This window comes from Cololabis saira, chromosome 2 (assembly GCF_033807715.1).
Source record: "Cololabis saira isolate AMF1-May2022 chromosome 2, fColSai1.1, whole genome shotgun sequence".
NCBI classification, from domain to species: domain Eukaryota; kingdom Metazoa; phylum Chordata; class Actinopteri; order Beloniformes; family Belonidae; genus Cololabis; species Cololabis saira.
The window spans coordinates 14,642,557-14,657,316 of record NC_084588.1 but is presented as its reverse complement, the minus strand read 5'-3'; the positions used below and the strand labels follow the sequence as shown (position 1 = coordinate 14,657,316).

Here is a 14,760-nt window from a genome sequence, read left to right as displayed (position 1 = left end):
GAAGTCATTCATAAAACTGTTGGCCGTCCAACCCTTGAGGGCTTCCTCATACAAGACAGTAGCTAAGTCAACTCTGCACTCTGTTTTGATTACATCGGTTCTATGGTAGGTTATCTTAGCAACCGTGTGGTATAAAAGCAAAGCGCACTTCAGGACTGCTACTGCAGAACTTATGCTTTGCATGACCATGGATTTGGTTCTGCTGGGGGTTGAGCCCAGGACCTTCTGCGTGTAAAGCAGACGTGATGACCACTACACTACAGAACCTCTGGAAGCTTAAATGGGAGCTCAAGAAGTAAGCCATAGAACTCAAGAAGTAATTCATTAAACTGTTGGCCGTCCAACCCTTGAGGGCTTCCTCATACAAGACAGTAGCTAAGTCAACTCTTCACTCAGTTTTGGTTACATCAGTTCTATGGTAGGTTATCTTAGCAACCATGTGGTATAAAAACAAGGTGAGCTTCAGGACTGCTACTTCAGAACTTATGCTTTGCATGGCCAAGGATTTGGTTCTGCTGGGGTTTGATCCCAGGACCTTCTGCGTGTAAAGCAGACATGAAGACCACCACTGCATGACCAAGAATTTGGTTCAGCTGGGGTTTGATCCCAGGACCTTCTGCATGTAAAGCAGACATGATGACAACCACACTCCAAAACCTCTGGAAGCTTAAATAGGAGCTCAGAAAGTCAGCCATAAAACTCAAGAAGTCATTCATAAAACGGTTGGCCCTCCAACCCTTGAGGGCTTCCTCATAGAAGACAGTAGCTAAGTCAACTCTTCACTCAGTTTTGGTTACATCAGTTCTATGGTAGGTTATCTTAGCAACCATGTGGTATAAAAACAAGGTGAGCTTCAGGACTGCTACTTCAGAACTTATGCTTTGCATGACCATGGATTTGGTTCTGCTGGGGGTTGAGCCCAGGACCTTCTGCGTGTAAAGCAGACGTGATGACCACTACACTACAGAACCTCTGGAAGCTTAAATGGGAGCTCAAGAAGTAAGCCATAAAACTCAAGAAGTCATTCATAAAACTGTTGGCCCTCCAACCCTTGAGGGCTTCCTCATACAAGACAGTAGCTAAGTCAACTCTGCACTCTGTTTTGATTACATCGGTTCTATGGTAGGTTATCTTAGCAACCGTGTGGTATAAAAGCAAAGCGCACTTCAGGACTGCTACTGCAGAACTTATGCTTTGCATGACCATGGATTTGGTTCTGCTGGGGGTTGAGCCCAGGACCTTCTGCGTGTAAAGCAGACGTGATGACCACTACACTACAGAACCTCTGGAAGCTTAAATGGGAGCTCAAGAAGTAAGCCATAGAACTCAAGAAGTAATTCATTAAACTGTTGGCCGTCCAACCCTTGAGGGCTTCCTCATACAAGACAGTAGCTAAGTCAACTCTTCACTCAGTTTTGGTTACATCAGTTCTATGGTAGGTTATCTTAGCAACCATGTGGTATAAAAACAAGGTGAGCTTCAGGACTGCTACTTCAGAACTTATGCTTTGCATGGCCAAGGATTTGATTCTGCTGGGGTTTGATCCCAGGACCTTCTGCGTGTAAAGCAGACATGAAGACCACCACTGCATGACCAAGAATTTGGTTCAGCTGGGGTTTGATCCCAGGACCTTCTGCATGTAAAGCAGACATGATGACAACCACACTCCAAAACCTCTGGAAGCTTAAATAGGAGCTCAGAAAGTCAGCCATAAAACTCAAGAAGTCATTCATAAAACGGTTGGCCCTCCAACCCTTGAGGGCTTCCTCATAGAAGACAGTAGCTAAGTCAACTCTTCACTCAGTTTTGGTTACATCAGTTCTATGGTAGGTTATCTTAGCAACCATGTGGTATAAAAACAAGGTGAGCTTCAGGACTGCTACTTCAGAACTTATGCTTTGCATGACCATGGATTTGGTTCTGCTGGGGGTTGAGCCCAGGACCTTCTGCGTGTAAAGCAGACGTGATGACCACTACACTACAGAACCTCTGGAAGCTTAAATGGGAGCTCAAGAAGTAAGCCATAAAACTCAAGAAGTCATTCATAAAACTGTTGGCCCTCCAACCCTTGAGGGCTTCCTCATACAAGACAGTAGCTAAGTCAACTCTTCACTCAGTTTTGGTTACATCAGTTCTATGGTAGGTTATCTGAGCAACCATGTGGTATAAAAACAAGGTGAGCTTCAGGACTGCTACTTCAGAACTTATGCTTTGCATGGCCAAGGATTTGGTTCTGCTGGGGTTTGATCCCAGGAACTTCTGCGTGTAAAGCAGACATGAAGACCACCACTGCATGACCAAGAATTTGGTTCAGCTGGGGTTTGATCCCAGGACCTTCTGCATGTAAAGCAGACATGATGACAACCACACTCCAAAACCTCTGGAAGCTTAAATGGGAGCTCAGAAAGTAAGCCATAAAACTCAAGAAGTCATTCATAAAACTGTTGGCCCTCCAACCCTTGAAGGCTTCCTCATACAAGACAGTAGCTAAGTCAACTCTTCACTCTGTTTTGATTACATCGGTTCTATGGTAGGTTATCTTAGCAACCGTGTGGTATAAAATCAAAGCGCACATCAGGACTGCTACTGCAGAACTTATGCTTTGCATGACCATGGATTTGGTTCTGCTGGGGGTTGAGCCCAGGACCTTCTGCGTGTAAAGCAGACGTGATGACCACTACACTACAGAACCTCTGGAAGCTTAAATGGGAGCTCAAGAAGTAAGCCATAAAACTCAAGAAGTAATTCATTAAACTGTTGGCCGTCCAACCCTTGAGGGCTTCCTCATACAAGACAGTAGCTAAGTCAAATCTTCACTCAGTTTTGATTACATCGGTTCTATGGTAGGTTATCTTAGCAACCATGTGGTATAAAAGCAAGGTGAGCTTCAGGACTGCTACTGCAGAACTTGTGCTTTACATGACCATGGATTTGGTTCTGCTGGGGTTTGATCCCAGGACCTTCTGCGTGTAAAGCAGACATGATGACCACCACTGCATGACCATGGATTTGGTTCTGCTGGGGGTTGATCCCAGGACCTTCTGCGTGTAAAGCAGACATGATGACAACCACACTCCAAAACCTCTGGAAGCTTAAATAGGAGCTCAGAAAGTCAGCCATAAAACTCAAGAAGTCATTCATAAAACGGTTGGCCCTCCAACCCTTGAGGGCTTCCTCATAGAAGACAGTAGCTAAGTCAACTCTTCACTCAGTTTTGGTTACATCAGTTCTATGGTAGGTTATCTTAGCAACCATGTGGTATAAAAACAAGGTGAGCTTCAGGACTGCTACTTCAGAACTTATGCTTTGCATGACCATGGATTTGGTTCTGCTGGGGGTTGAGCCCAGGACCTTCTGCGTGTAAAGCAGACGTGATGACCACTACACTACAGAACCTCTGGAAGCTTAAATGGGAGCTCAAGAAGTAAGCCATAAAACTCAAGAAGTCATTCATAAAACTGTTGGCCCTCCAACCCTTGAGGGCTTCCTCATACAAGACAGTAGCTAAGTCAACTCTTCACTCAGTTTTGGTTACATCAGTTCTATGGTAGGTTATCTTAGCAACCATGTGGTATAAAAACAAGGTGAGCTTCAGGACTGCTACTTCAGAACTTATGCTTTGCATGGCCAAGGATTTGGTTCTGCTGGGGTTTGATCCCAGGAACTTCTGCGTGTAAAGCAGACATGAAGACCACCACTGCATGACCAAGAATTTGGTTCAGCTGGGGTTTGATCCCAGGACCTTCTGCATGTAAAGCAGACATGATGACAACCACACTCCAAAACCTCTGGAAGCTTAAATGGGAGCTCAGAAAGTAAGCCATAAAACTCAAGAAGTCATTCATAAAACTGTTGGCCCTCCAACCCTTGAAGGCTTCCTCATACAAGACAGTAGCTAAGTCAACTCTTCACTCTGTTTTGATTACATCGGTTCTATGGTAGGTTATCTTAGCAACCGTGTGGTATAAAATCAAAGCGCACTTCAGGACTGCTACTGCAGAACTTATGCTTTGCATGACCATGGATTTGGTTCTGCTGGGGGTTGAGCCCAGGACCTTCTGCGTGTAAAGCAGACGTGATGACCACTACACTACAGAACCTCTGGAAGCTTAAATGGGAGCTCAAGAAGTAAGCCATAAAACTCAAGAAGTAATTCATTAAACTGTTGGCCGTCCAACCCTTGAGGGCTTCCTCATACAAGACAGTAGCTAAGTCAAATCTTCACTCAGTTTTGATTACATCGGTTCTATGGTAGGTTATCTTAGCAACCATGTGGTATAAAAGCAAGGTGAGCTTCAGGACTGCTACTGCAGAACTTGTGCTTTACATGACCATGGATTTGGTTCTGCTGGGGTTTGATCCCAGGACCTTCTGCGTGTAAAGCAGACATGATGACCACCACTGCATGACCATGGATTTGGTTCTGCTGGGGGTTGATCCCAGGACCTTCTGCGTGTAAAGCAGACGTGATGACCACTACACTACAGAACCTCTGGAAGACTAAATTTGAGCTCAGGAAGTAAACCAGAAAACTCAAGAAGTCATTCATAACACTGTTGGCCCTCCAACCCTTGAGGGCTTCCTCATACAAGACAGTAGCTAAGTCAACTCTTCACTCTGTTTTGATTACATCGGTTCTATGGTAGGTTATCTTAGCAACCGTGTGGTATAAAAGCAAAGCGCACTTCAGGACTGCTACTGCAGAACTTATGCTTTGCATGACCATGGATTTGGTTCTGCTGGGGGTTGAGCCCAGGACCTTCTGCGTGTAAAGCAGAAATGAGGACCACCACTGCATGACCAAGAATTTGGTTCTGCTGGGGGTTGATCCCAGGACCTTCTGCGTGTAAAGCAGACGTGATGACCACTACACTACAGAACCTCTGGAAGCCTAAATTTGAGCTCAGGAAGTAAACCATAAAACTCAAGAAGTCATTCATGAAACTGTTGGCCCTCCAACCCTTGAGGGCTTCCTCATACAAGACAGAAGCTAAGTCAACTCTTCACTCAGTTTTGGTTACATCAGTTCTATGGTAGGTTATCTTAGCAACCATGTGGTATAAAAACAAGGTGAGCTTCAGGGGCCTGTACTACGAAGCAAGTTCAACATATCCAGGATATCTTTTCCTTATCCAGATTCACTAAGCGGGACAATTGCAATCACGCTAAGCGGTCACACGACGGCGGTTATCAACTCGTTATATCAACCCAGGTTTCTCCAATCTGGATATGAGCGCGTGCACATAAAAGGGGCAGTGTTTTCAGCGCATGACCAATCGCAAGCATGGAGAAGTCCGCTGTCAGAGCCGCTTATTTCAGTAGCGAAGAGCAAACAATAATTTTACGGAAATATGATGAGTATAGGCATATAATACAGGCAAAAAGCAACACAGTTGCAGCTGCAAAATGCAGGAAAGACAGCTGGGAAAAGATCGCTGACTGTATAAATGCGTAAATTCATTGGGATATAAACATATATTTGAATATTCTGGGAATCTTAATCTTAAACTGTAAACCATGATCAGCAATATTAAAATAATAAAAGGCTTGCAATATTTCAGTTGATTTGTAATGAATCCAGAATGTATGACATTTTTTTTATTTTTGTGTTTGCATTACAGAAAATCACAATATTCTAATTTTCTGAGACAGTCTGTATATATTGGTTCTATAACTATTGTTGTTGACCGATAACTTGTGCTGATGCTGTACCAAAGAATTGGGTTTTTTTATTTATTTTATTTAATTTTTTATTTTTTCAGGAGGGGGGTATTTAGTATTTTAAAGTGACTTCTCAGAATGTTCGAGGGACGAAATTGAAAATCCCTTTTTTGCTATCCCCTTACAAATGCATCTTCTTTTTCATTTCTTCTTGATTTATTTATTTAATTGGTATTAGTTTTGGATTGACTGTACATCGGATTTTGGGTGATGATTTGTTTTATTTATTCATTGATTGATTTATTTTTTATTTTCTCCTCCACCTCTTTTTTCTTTTTTTCCTTTTTTTTTGGATCGTTCATACAGGTACTCTTCAGGGAAAGCAAAGGGGTTTTGGTGGTCCCTGAATACGCGTTCTCTTCGGAGGGATCCTCTCACGATCCGCTTCGAAAGGGCATGTCATTTTCCAAGAGAGCTGATTGGTCAGTGGGCGGTGCTTTTATACCCGGCGATCTGTATCTCGAACATAACCTGCTCCGGAGCAGGTTAGCGGTTCAGCATAAGTTACCATGGCGATGTACCCCGGTGAGAAGTGAACCACCGTCGTAGTCCTGAAAACCCAGGGTTAAACCTGAAGTTACCTCGCTAACCCCAAATCCCGCTTCGTAGTACAGGCCCCTGGACTGCTACTTCAGAACTTATGCTGTGCATGGCCAAGGATTTGGTTCTGCTGGGGTTTGATCCCAGGACCTTCTGCGTGTAAAGCAGACATGAAGACCACCACTGCATGACCAAGAATTTGGTTCAGCTGGGGTTTGATCCCAGGACCTTCTGCATGTAAAGCAGACATGATGACAACCACACTCCAAAACCTCTGGAAGCTTAAATGGGAGCTCAGAAAGTAAGCCATAAAACTCAAGAAATCATTCATAAAACTGTTGGCCGTCCAACCCTTGAGGGCTTCCTCATACAAGACAGTAGCTAAGTCAACTCTTCACTCTGTTTTGATTACATCGGTTCTATGGTAGGTTATCTTAGCAACCATGTGGTATAAAAGCAAAGTGTGCTTCAGGACTGCTACTGAAGAACTTATGCTTTGCATCACCATGGATTTGGTTCTGCTGGGGGTTGATCCCAGGACCTTCTGCGTGTAAAGCAGACGTGATGACCACTACACTACAGAACCTATGGAAGCTTAAATTTGAGCTCTGGAAGTAAACCATAAAACTCAAGAAGTCATTCATAAAACTGTTGGCCCTCCAACCCTTGAGGGCTTCCACATACAAGACAGTAGCTAAGTCAACTCTTCACTCTGTTTTGATTACATCGGTTTTATGGTAGGTTATCTTAACAACCATGTGGTATAAAAGCAAAGCGCACTTCAGGACTGCTACTGCAGAACTTATGCTTTGCATGACCATGGATTTAGTTCTGCTGGGGGTTGAGCCCAGGACCTTCTGCGTGTAAAGCAGACGTGATGACCACTACACTACAGAACCTCTGGAAGCTTAAATGGGAGCTCAAGAAGTAAGCCATAAAACTCAAGAAGTAATTCATTAAACTGTTGGCCGTCCAACCCTTGAGGGCTTCCTCATACAAGACAGTAGCTAAGTCAAATCTTCACTCAGTTTTGATTACATCGGTTCTATGGTAGGTTATCTTAGCAACCATGTGGTATAAAAGCAAGGTGAGCTTCAGGACTGCTACTGCAGAACTTGTGCTTTACATGACCATGGATTTGGTTCTGCTGGGGTTTGATCCCAGGACCTTCTGCGTGTAAAGCAGACATGATGACCACCACTGCATGACCATGGATTTGGTTCTGCTGGGGGTTGATCCCAGGACCTTCTGCGTGTAAAGCAGACATGATGACAACCACACTCCAAAACCTCTGGAAGCTTAAATAGGAGCTCAGAAAGTCAGCCATAAAACTCAAGAAGTCATTCATAAAACGGTTGGCCCTCCAACCCTTGAGGGCTTCCTCATAGAAGACAGTAGCTAAGTCAACTCTTCACTCAGTTTTGGTTACATCAGTTCTATGGTAGGTTATCTTAGCAACCATGTGGTATAAAAACAAGGTGAGCTTCAGGACTGCTACTTCTGAACTTATGCTTTGCATGACCATGGATTTGGTTCTGCTGGGGGTTGAGCCCAGGACCTTCTGCGTGTAAAGCAGACGTGATGACCACTACACTACAGAACCTCTGGAAGCTTAAATGGGAGCTCAAGAAGTAAGCCATAAAACTCAAGAAGTCATTCATAAAACTGTTGGCCCTCCAACCCTTGAGGGCTTCCTCATACAAGACAGTAGCTAAGTCAACTCTTCACTCAGTTTTGGTTACATCAGTTCTATGGTAGGTTATCTTAGCAACCATGTGGTATAAAAACAAGGTGAGCTTCAGGACTGCTACTTCAGAACTTATGCTTTGCATGGCCAAGGATTTGGTTCTGCTGGGGTTTGATCCCAGGAACTTCTGCGTGTAAAGCAGACATGAAGACCACCACTGCATGACCAAGAATTTGGTTCAGCTGGGGTTTGATCCCAGGACCTTCTGCATGTAAAGCAGACATGATGACAACCACACTCCAAAACCTCTGGAAGCTTAAATGGGAGCTCAGAAAGTAAGCCATAAAACTCAAGAAGTCATTCATAAAACTGTTGGCCCTCCAACCCTTGAGGGCTTCCACATACAAGACAGTAGCTAAGTCAACTCTTCACTCTGTTTTGATTACATCGGTTTTATGGTAGGTTATCTTAACAACCATGTGGTATAAAAGCAAAGCGCACTTCAGGACTGCTACTGCAGAACTTATGCTTTGCATGACCATGGATTTAGTTCTGCTGGGGGTTGAGCCCAGGACCTTCTGCGTGTAAAGCAGACGTGATGACCACTACACTACAGAACCTCTGGAAGCTTAAATGGGAGCTCAAGAAGTAAGCCATAAAACTCAAGAAGTAATTCATTAAACTGTTGGCCGTCCAACCCTTGAGGGCTTCCTCATACAAGACAGTAGCTAAGTCAAATCTTCACTCAGTTTTGATTACATCGGTTCTATGGTAGGTTATCTTAGCAACCATGTGGTATAAAAGCAAGGTGAGCTTCAGGACTGCTACTGCAGAACTTATGCTTTACATGACCATGGATTTGGTTCTGCTGGGGGTTGATCCCAGGACCTTCTGCGTGTAAAGCAGACGTGATGACCACTACACTACAGAACCTCTGGAAGCCTAAATTTGAGCTCAGGAAGTAAACCAGAAAACTCAAGAAGTCATTCATAACACTGTTGGCCCTCCAACCCTTGAGGGCTTCCTCATACAAGACAGTAGCTAAGTCAACTCTGCACTCTGTTTTGATTACATCGGTTCTATGGTAGGTTATCTTAGCAACCGTGTGGTATAAAAGCAAAGCGCACTTCAGGACTGCTACTGCAGAACTTATGCTTTGCATGACCATGGATTTGGTTCTGCTGGGGGTTGAGCCCAGGACCTTCTGCGTGTAAAGCAGACGTGATGACCACTACACTACAGAACCTCTGGAAGCTTAAATGGGAGCTCAAGAAGTAAGCCATAGAACTCAAGAAGTAATTCATTAAACTGTTGGCCGTCCAACCCTTGAGGGCTTCCTCATACAAGACAGTAGCTAAGTCAACTCTTCACTCAGTTTTGGTTACATCAGTTCTATGGTAGGTTATCTTAGCAACCATGTGGTATAAAAACAAGGTGAGCTTCAGGACTGCTACTTCAGAACTTATGCTTTGCATGGCCAAGGATTTGGTTCTGCTGGGGTTTGATCCCAGGACCTTCTGCGTGTAAAGCAGACATGAAGACCACCACTGCATGACCAAGAATTTGGTTCAGCTGGGGTTTGATCCCAGGACCTTCTGCATGTAAAGCAGACATGATGACAACCACACTCCAAAACCTCTGGAAGCTTAAATAGGAGCTCAGAAAGTCAGCCATAAAACTCAAGAAGTCATTCATAAAACGGTTGGCCCTCCAACCCTTGAGGGCTTCCTCATAGAAGACAGTAGCTAAGTCAACTCTTCACTCAGTTTTGGTTACATCAGTTCTATGGTAGGTTATCTTAGCAACCATGTGGTATAAAAACAAGGTGAGCTTCAGGACTGCTACTTCAGAACTTATGCTTTGCATGACCATGGATTTGGTTCTGCTGGGGGTTGAGCCCAGGACCTTCTGCGTGTAAAGCAGACGTGATGACCACTACACTACAGAACCTCTGGAAGCTTAAATGGGAGCTCAAGAAGTAAGCCATAAAACTCAAGAAGTCATTCATAAAACTGTTGGCCCTCCAACCCTTGAGGGCTTCCTCATACAAGACAGTAGCTAAGTCAACTCTTCACTCAGTTTTGGTTACATCAGTTCTATGGTAGGTTATCTTAGCAACCATGTGGTATAAAAACAAGGTGAGCTTCAGGACTGCTACTTCAGAACTTATGCTTTGCATGGCCAAGGATTTGGTTCTGCTGGGGTTTGATCCCAGGAACTTCTGCGTGTAAAGCAGACATGAAGACCACCACTGCATGACCAAGAATTTGGTTCAGCTGGGGTTTGATCCCAGGACCTTCTGCATGTAAAGCAGACATGATGACAACCACACTCCAAAACCTCTGGAAGCTTAAATGGGAGCTCAGAAAGTAAGCCATAAAACTCAAGAAGTCATTCATAAAACTGTTGGCCCTCCAACCCTTGAAGGCTTCCTCATACAAGACAGTAGCTAAGTCAACTCTTCACTCTGTTTTGATTACATCGGTTCTATGGTAGGTTATCTTAGCAACCGTGTGGTATAAAATCAAAGCGCACTTCAGGACTGCTACTGCAGAACTTATGCTTTGCATGACCATGGATTTGGTTCTGCTGGGGGTTGAGCCCAGGACCTTCTGCGTGTAAAGCAGACGTGATGACCACTACACTACAGAACCTCTGGAAGCTTAAATGGGAGCTCAAGAAGTAAGCCATAAAACTCAAGAAGTAATTCATTAAACTGTTGGCCGTCCAACCCTTGAGGGCTTCCTCATACAAGACAGTAGCTAAGTCAAATCTTCACTCAGTTTTGATTACATCGGTTCTATGGTAGGTTATCTTAGCAACCATGTGGTATGAAAGCAAGGTGAGCTTCAGGACTGCTACTGCAGAACTTGTGCTTTACATGACCATGGATTTGGTTCTGCTGGGGTTTGATCCCAGGACCTTCTGCGTGTAAAGCAGACATGATGACCACCACTGCATGACCATGGATTTGGTTCTGCTGGGGGTTGATCCCAGGACCTTCTGCGTGTAAAGCAGACGTGATGACCACTACACTACAGAACCTCTGGAAGACTAAATTTGAGCTCAGGAAGTAAACCAGAAAACTCAAGAAGTCATTCATAACACTGTTGGCCCTCCAACCCTTGAGGGCTTCCTCATACAAGACAGTAGCTAAGTCAACTCTTCACTCTGTTTTGATTACATCGGTTCTATGGTAGGTTATCTTAGCAACCGTGTGGTATAAAAGCAAAGCGCACTTCAGGACTGCTACTGCAGAACTTATGCTTTGCATGACCATGGATTTGGTTCTGCTGGGGGTTGAGCCCAGGACCTTCTGCGTGTAAAGCAGACATGAAGACCACCACTGCATGACCAAGAATTTGGTTCTGCTGGGGGTTGATCCCAGGACCTTCTGCGTGTAAAGCAGACGTGATGACCACTACACTACAGAACCTCTGGAAGCTTAAATGGGAGCTAAAAGAGGTAAGCCATAAAACTCAAGAAGTCATTCATAACACTGTTGGCCCTCCAACCCTTGAGGGCTTCCTCATACAAGACAGTAGCTAAGTCAACTCTTCACTCAGTTTTGGTTACATCAGTTCTATGGTAGGTTATCTTAGCAACCATGTGGTATAAAAACAAGGTGAGCTTCAGGACTGCTACTTCAGAACTTATGCTGTGCATGGCCAAGGATTTGGTTCTGCTGGGGTTTGATCCCAGGACCTTCTGCGTGTAAAGCAGACATGAAGACCACCACTGCATGACCAAGAATTTGGTTCAGCTGGGGTTTGATCCCAGGACCTTCTGCATGTAAAGCAGACATGATGACAACCACACTCCAAAACCTCTGGAAGCTTAAATGGGAGCTCAGAAAGTAAGCCATAAAACTCAAGAAATCATTCATAAAACTGTTGGCCGTCCAACCCTTGAGGGCTTCCTCATACAAGACAGTAGCTAAGTCAACTCTTCACTCTGTTTTGATTACATCGGTTCTATGGTAGGTTATCTTAGCAACCGTGTGGTATAAAAGCAAAGCGCACTTCAGGACTGCTACTGCAGAACTTATGCTTTGCATGACCATGGATTTGGTTCTGCTGGGGGTTGAGCCCAGGACCTTCTGCGTGTAAAGCAGACATGAAGACCACCACTGCATGACCAAGAATTTGGTTCTGCTGGGGGTTGATCCCAGGACCTTCTGCGTGTAAAGCAGACGTGATGACCACTACACTACAGAACCTCTGGAAGCCTAAATTTGAGCTCAGGAAGTAAACCATAAAACTCAAGAAGTCATTCATGAAACTGTTGGCCCTCCAACCCTTGAGGGCTTCCTCATACAAGACAGTAGCTAAGTCAACTCTTCACTCTGTTTTGATTACATCGGTTCTATGGTAGGTTATCTTAGCAACCGTGTGGTATAAAAGCGAAGCGCACTTCAGGACTGCTACTGCAGAACTTATGCTTTGCATGACCATGGATTTGGTTCTGCTGGGGGTTGAGCCCAGGACCTTCTGCGTGTAAAGCAGACGTGATGACCACTACACTACAGAACCTCAGGAAGCTTAAATGGGAGCTCAAGAAGTAAGCCATAAAACTCAAGAAGTAATTCATTAAACTGTTGGCCGTCCAACCCTTGAGGGCTTCCTCATACAAGACAGTAGCTAAGTCAAATCTTCACTCAGTTTTGATTACATCGGTTCTATGGTAGGTTATCTTAGCAACCATGTGGTATAAAAGCAAGGTGAGCTTCAGGACTGCTACTGCAGAACTTATGCTTTGCATGACCATGGATTTGGTTCTGCTGGGGGTTGATCCCAGGACCTTCTGCGTGTAAAGCAGACGTGATGACCACTACACTACAGAACCTCTGGAAGCTTAAATGGGAGCTAAAAGAGGTAAGCCATAAAACTCAAGAAGTCATTCATAACACTGTTGGCCCTCCAACCCTTGAGGGCTTCCTCATACAAGACAGTAGCTAAGTCAACTCTTCACTCAGTTTTGGTTACATCAGTTCTATGGTAGGTTATCTTAGCAACCATGTGGTATAAAAACAAGGTGAGCTTCAGGACTGCTACTTCAGAACTTATGCTGTGCATGGCCAAGGATTTGGTTCTGCTGGGGTTTGATCCCAGGACCTTCTGCGTGTTAAGCAGACATGAAGACCACCACTGCATGACCAAGAATTTGGTTCAGCTGGGGTTTGATCCCAGGACCTTCTGCATGTAAAGCAGACATGATGACAACCACACTCCAAAACCTCTGGAAGCTTAAATGGGAGCTCAGAAAGTAAGCCATAAAACTCAAGAAATCATTCATAAAACTGTCGGCCGTCCAACCCTTGAGGGCTTCCTCATACAAGACAGTAGCTAAGTCAACTCTTCACTCTGTTTTGATTACATCGGTTCTATGGTAGGTTATCTTAGCAACCATGTGGTATAAAAGCAAAGTGTGCTTCAGGACTGCTACTGAAGAACTCATGCTTTGCATCACCATGGATTTGGTTCTGCTGGGGGTTGATCCCAGGACCTTCTGCGTGTAAAGCAGACGTGATGACCACTACACTACAGAACCTCTGGAAGCTTAAATGGGAGCTCAAGAAGTAAGCCATAAAACTCAAGAAGTAATTCATTAAACTGTTGGCCGTCCAACCCTTGAGGGCTTCCTCATACAAGACAGTAGCTAAGTCAAATCTTCACTCAGTTTTGATTACATCGGTTCTATGGTAGGTTATCTTAGCAACCATGTGGTATAAAAGCAAGGTGAGCTTCAGGACTGCTACTGCAGAACTTATGCTTTACATGACCATGGATTTGGTTCTGCTGGGGGTTGATCCCAGGACCTTCTGCGTGTAAAGCAGACGTGATGACCACTACACTACAGAACCTCTGGAAGCCTAAATTTGAGCTCAGGAAGTAAACCAGAAAACTCAAGAAGTCATTCATAACACTGTTGGCCCTCCAACCCTTGAGGGCTTCCTCATACAAGACAGTAGCTAAGTCAACTCTGCACTCTGTTTTGATTACATCGGTTCTATGGTAGGTTATCTTAGCAACCGTGTGGTATAAAAGCAAAGCGCACTTCAGGACTGCTACTGCAGAACTTATGCTTTGCATGACCATGGATTTGGTTCTGCTGGGGGTTGAGCCCAGGACCTTCTGCGTGTAAAGCAGACGTGATGACCACTACACTACAGAACCTCTGGAAGCTTAAATGGGAGCTCAAGAAGTAAGCCATAAAACTCAAGAAGTAATTCATTAAACTGTTGGCCGTCCAACCCTTGAGGGCTTCCTCATACAAGACAGTAGCTAAGCCAAATCTTCACTCAGTTTTGATTACATCGGTTCTATGGTAGGTTATCTTAGCAACCATGTGGTATAAAAGCAAGGTGAGCTTCAGGACTGCTACTGCAGAACTTATGCTTTGCATGACCATGGATTTGGTTCTGCTGGGGGTTGATCCCAGGACCTTCTGCGTGTAAAGCAGACGTGATGACCACTACACTACAGAACCTCTGGAAGCTTAAATGGGAGCTAAAAGAGGTAAGCCATAAAACTCAAGAAGTCATTCATAACACTGTTGGCCCTCCAACCCTTTGAGGGCTTCCTCATACAAGACAGTAGCTAAGTCAACTCTTCACTCTGTTTTGGTTACATCAGTTCTATGGTAGGTTATCTTAGCAACCATGTGGTATAAAAACAAGGTGAGCTTCAGGACTGCTACTTCAGAACTTATGCTTTGCATGGCCAAGGATTTGGTTCTGCTGGGGTTTGATCCCAGGACCTTCTGCGTGTAAAGCAGACATGAAGACCACCACTGCATGACCAAGAATTTGG

The 14,760-nt window shown here is 44.4% G+C and overlaps 26 non-coding genes across 26 annotated transcripts; all 26 read right to left on the bottom strand.

Moving 5' to 3' along the window:
- Positions 1 to 194: 194 nt before the first annotated feature.
- Positions 195 to 267, bottom strand: trnav-uac (transfer RNA valine (anticodon UAC)). The gene has a single exon. It is a non-coding gene; the product is annotated as a tRNA-Val (tRNA).
- Positions 268 to 898: 631 nt separating this feature from the next.
- Positions 899 to 971, bottom strand: trnav-uac (transfer RNA valine (anticodon UAC)). Its single transcript has one exon. It is a non-coding gene; the product is annotated as a tRNA-Val (tRNA).
- Positions 972 to 1,211: 240 nt separating this feature from the next.
- On the bottom strand, positions 1,212 to 1,284 carry trnav-uac (transfer RNA valine (anticodon UAC)). The gene has a single exon. It is a non-coding gene; the product is annotated as a tRNA-Val (tRNA).
- Positions 1,285 to 1,915: 631 nt separating this feature from the next.
- On the bottom strand, positions 1,916 to 1,988 carry trnav-uac (transfer RNA valine (anticodon UAC)). Its single transcript has one exon. It is a non-coding gene; the product is annotated as a tRNA-Val (tRNA).
- A 631-nt stretch (positions 1,989 to 2,619) lies between these two features.
- trnav-uac (transfer RNA valine (anticodon UAC)) lies at positions 2,620 to 2,692 on the bottom strand. Its single transcript has one exon. It is a non-coding gene; the product is annotated as a tRNA-Val (tRNA).
- A 631-nt stretch (positions 2,693 to 3,323) lies between these two features.
- trnav-uac (transfer RNA valine (anticodon UAC)) lies at positions 3,324 to 3,396 on the bottom strand. The gene has a single exon. It is a non-coding gene; the product is annotated as a tRNA-Val (tRNA).
- Positions 3,397 to 4,027: 631 nt separating this feature from the next.
- trnav-uac (transfer RNA valine (anticodon UAC)) lies at positions 4,028 to 4,100 on the bottom strand. Its single transcript has one exon. It is a non-coding gene; the product is annotated as a tRNA-Val (tRNA).
- A 318-nt stretch (positions 4,101 to 4,418) lies between these two features.
- trnav-uac (transfer RNA valine (anticodon UAC)) lies at positions 4,419 to 4,491 on the bottom strand. The gene has a single exon. It is a non-coding gene; the product is annotated as a tRNA-Val (tRNA).
- A 318-nt stretch (positions 4,492 to 4,809) lies between these two features.
- trnav-uac (transfer RNA valine (anticodon UAC)) lies at positions 4,810 to 4,882 on the bottom strand. The gene has a single exon. It is a non-coding gene; the product is annotated as a tRNA-Val (tRNA).
- Positions 4,883 to 6,774: 1,892 nt separating this feature from the next.
- On the bottom strand, positions 6,775 to 6,847 carry trnav-uac (transfer RNA valine (anticodon UAC)). The gene has a single exon. It is a non-coding gene; the product is annotated as a tRNA-Val (tRNA).
- Positions 6,848 to 7,087: 240 nt separating this feature from the next.
- trnav-uac (transfer RNA valine (anticodon UAC)) lies at positions 7,088 to 7,160 on the bottom strand. Its single transcript has one exon. It is a non-coding gene; the product is annotated as a tRNA-Val (tRNA).
- A 631-nt stretch (positions 7,161 to 7,791) lies between these two features.
- trnav-uac (transfer RNA valine (anticodon UAC)) lies at positions 7,792 to 7,864 on the bottom strand. Its single transcript has one exon. It is a non-coding gene; the product is annotated as a tRNA-Val (tRNA).
- Positions 7,865 to 8,495: 631 nt separating this feature from the next.
- trnav-uac (transfer RNA valine (anticodon UAC)) lies at positions 8,496 to 8,568 on the bottom strand. The gene has a single exon. It is a non-coding gene; the product is annotated as a tRNA-Val (tRNA).
- Positions 8,569 to 8,808: 240 nt separating this feature from the next.
- On the bottom strand, positions 8,809 to 8,881 carry trnav-uac (transfer RNA valine (anticodon UAC)). The gene has a single exon. It is a non-coding gene; the product is annotated as a tRNA-Val (tRNA).
- A 240-nt stretch (positions 8,882 to 9,121) lies between these two features.
- Positions 9,122 to 9,194, bottom strand: trnav-uac (transfer RNA valine (anticodon UAC)). Its single transcript has one exon. It is a non-coding gene; the product is annotated as a tRNA-Val (tRNA).
- A 631-nt stretch (positions 9,195 to 9,825) lies between these two features.
- trnav-uac (transfer RNA valine (anticodon UAC)) lies at positions 9,826 to 9,898 on the bottom strand. The gene has a single exon. It is a non-coding gene; the product is annotated as a tRNA-Val (tRNA).
- Positions 9,899 to 10,529: 631 nt separating this feature from the next.
- trnav-uac (transfer RNA valine (anticodon UAC)) lies at positions 10,530 to 10,602 on the bottom strand. The gene has a single exon. It is a non-coding gene; the product is annotated as a tRNA-Val (tRNA).
- Positions 10,603 to 10,920: 318 nt separating this feature from the next.
- Positions 10,921 to 10,993, bottom strand: trnav-uac (transfer RNA valine (anticodon UAC)). Its single transcript has one exon. It is a non-coding gene; the product is annotated as a tRNA-Val (tRNA).
- Positions 10,994 to 11,311: 318 nt separating this feature from the next.
- On the bottom strand, positions 11,312 to 11,384 carry trnav-uac (transfer RNA valine (anticodon UAC)). Its single transcript has one exon. It is a non-coding gene; the product is annotated as a tRNA-Val (tRNA).
- Positions 11,385 to 12,094: 710 nt separating this feature from the next.
- On the bottom strand, positions 12,095 to 12,167 carry trnav-uac (transfer RNA valine (anticodon UAC)). Its single transcript has one exon. It is a non-coding gene; the product is annotated as a tRNA-Val (tRNA).
- A 240-nt stretch (positions 12,168 to 12,407) lies between these two features.
- trnav-uac (transfer RNA valine (anticodon UAC)) lies at positions 12,408 to 12,480 on the bottom strand. The gene has a single exon. It is a non-coding gene; the product is annotated as a tRNA-Val (tRNA).
- A 240-nt stretch (positions 12,481 to 12,720) lies between these two features.
- trnav-uac (transfer RNA valine (anticodon UAC)) lies at positions 12,721 to 12,793 on the bottom strand. The gene has a single exon. It is a non-coding gene; the product is annotated as a tRNA-Val (tRNA).
- Positions 12,794 to 13,425: 632 nt separating this feature from the next.
- On the bottom strand, positions 13,426 to 13,498 carry trnav-uac (transfer RNA valine (anticodon UAC)). Its single transcript has one exon. It is a non-coding gene; the product is annotated as a tRNA-Val (tRNA).
- A 240-nt stretch (positions 13,499 to 13,738) lies between these two features.
- On the bottom strand, positions 13,739 to 13,811 carry trnav-uac (transfer RNA valine (anticodon UAC)). The gene has a single exon. It is a non-coding gene; the product is annotated as a tRNA-Val (tRNA).
- Positions 13,812 to 14,051: 240 nt separating this feature from the next.
- Positions 14,052 to 14,124, bottom strand: trnav-uac (transfer RNA valine (anticodon UAC)). The gene has a single exon. It is a non-coding gene; the product is annotated as a tRNA-Val (tRNA).
- A 240-nt stretch (positions 14,125 to 14,364) lies between these two features.
- On the bottom strand, positions 14,365 to 14,437 carry trnav-uac (transfer RNA valine (anticodon UAC)). Its single transcript has one exon. It is a non-coding gene; the product is annotated as a tRNA-Val (tRNA).
- Between the last annotated feature and the right edge of the window lie 323 nt (positions 14,438 to 14,760).